Genomic DNA, 1972 nt, shown 5'->3' with positions numbered 1-1972 from the left:
TGTGTATGTTAGACTAGTTTAAGTGTTTATGTAGTATGTTGGACTAGTTTAAGTGTTTATGTAGTTAATAAAGTCTTACTTGTATCACACTTGACGTTGGTCATTGTTTGCTCATAACTGCAGATTTATGCTACAGGCTCTGTGTAGAGTTGTACAGTAAGAAAGTTATTTCCCTTAACCAGGAAATTAACGTTCTTAGAATTGACAGACAGTTGACCCTGAGAGGTCAAGTAAATATCTACAGCGGATCTAAATATTTGTAATTAATTATAACTAGTTATGATTAATTATTCATATTTCCCCATGAGCTGATTCGCTACACCTTTTAGATTAATTATAAAAATGTCCACATTCAGGTTGTGGTGCATGCATCTTTATTCTGTGAAATCTGTAGTGATTTTTATAAAATAAACAAAATAATGTCCTTTATACTGTTATTAATAGTGCAATATGAACATTTACTTGACTGAATCAACTTGGCTTTATTTTATGAATTATTTTTAAATATTATTTTTATCAGGTTAAAATGTAATATATGAGGAACGTTTATTTGTACATCACTCAACAATGTATGCCCCAAATTACTACCACTAGTACAATAATAATAATAATAAAATATATTTTATCATAATCTTCTTACTAAGACATATTATTGGGAAGAAGTATTGCATTTTATTATTCAGTTGCATTTTAGTATTCATTAATGATATTTCCATGCATTTTATTTAAGTAGTTTGTTAATACTGTCAGAAAATCTCATTGATTTACATTACAAGCTATCAGAATTTCATCTAATTTTTGGGGTGAATAACAACATTTGCACGAAATTGCATATTTCTGTTCAGTTTGGGCCACTGAATTTTTCTTTCTTGAGTAAGAGCTCTATATTCTCACTAAATCATACTATTTGGGCCTTAAAAGCTTGATGTATCAAATATGATTCAAAGCATAAAACACATGCAAACTTTTTTTATATTTTGTCTAAAGATCCAATAAATTGTTAAATTTTTAATTAACTAATATTTCGTATGTCAGGCTTTACAGGGTTAAAAAAAAATCGTAAAGCTCTGTGCTTTTAGCCGTGTTGTTCTTCTGAGCTCCTAAAGTATGGGATTACATCTCTGCCGCAATTCTGCGTGCAAAAGATCATATTTTGAGCGCGCAAAAGTGTGTTTTGCACGTGCGCGAACTGAGTTTTGTGGAGAAAATGTTTGTCTCGCAAAGAAGAAAGTATTTAGAGCACACGAAAATCAATTTTGCATTTAAAATAAGTTTTTGGATGTGTGCAGACCTTCTCTTTTGCGCGTGCAACGTTTCACTAGCTTGCTCACCTGATGCCTGCCCTCGGTGATGGAGATTTACCGCTGATTACAGAACCAGCTTTACTGATAAGATGCGCGTTAAATATCGCATGCGATTTATCGTGCAGCCCTAATTATTAAGCAGATTTTCTTTTACAGATAAAATGAGCCAAAAAAGAGATTTAACTTAAAAATTGTTAAATGCCCATGAAAAATATTCAAAACTAATACAATACTAGAAATTGCAAAGTTAATGCATAACCATTGGACAGCAAAATGCTCAGTGGGTCAGCAGGGTCAGTCAAAAACATGTGGAGAAGAAAAGATGCATGTTAACTGCAAAAGAATTCGGAATTAAGGTGAAGAATTAGGTGAGAAATCACCAGGAACCATAGTCTCCAGCGCCACCATTTTCCAGAACTACCTGGAGTCTCCAGAAGTACAAGGTGTCAGGTTCTCAGAGACTTATGGCGCTTTTCCACTGCGTGGTACGACTCGGCTCGGTTTGCGTTTCCACTGCAGTTCAGTACCGCTTTAGTGTGGGTGGGATTATTCACATGTCGTTATAGTTGCGCCGCCTCTACTGCCGCGACTCCTAAAAAACTGTTTCATTCCAGCTTGCTCACCTGATGCCCGCCCTCAGTGCTCTCTAAATACCAACAGCTTGCGTG

Source organism: Sinocyclocheilus rhinocerous, unplaced genomic scaffold, assembly GCF_001515625.1.
Source record: "Sinocyclocheilus rhinocerous isolate Xijiao unplaced genomic scaffold, SAMN03320098_v1.1 scaffold343, whole genome shotgun sequence".
Classification (NCBI taxonomy): Eukaryota; Metazoa; Chordata; class Actinopteri; order Cypriniformes; family Cyprinidae; genus Sinocyclocheilus; species Sinocyclocheilus rhinocerous.
This window is presented reverse-complemented; position numbering follows the sequence as displayed.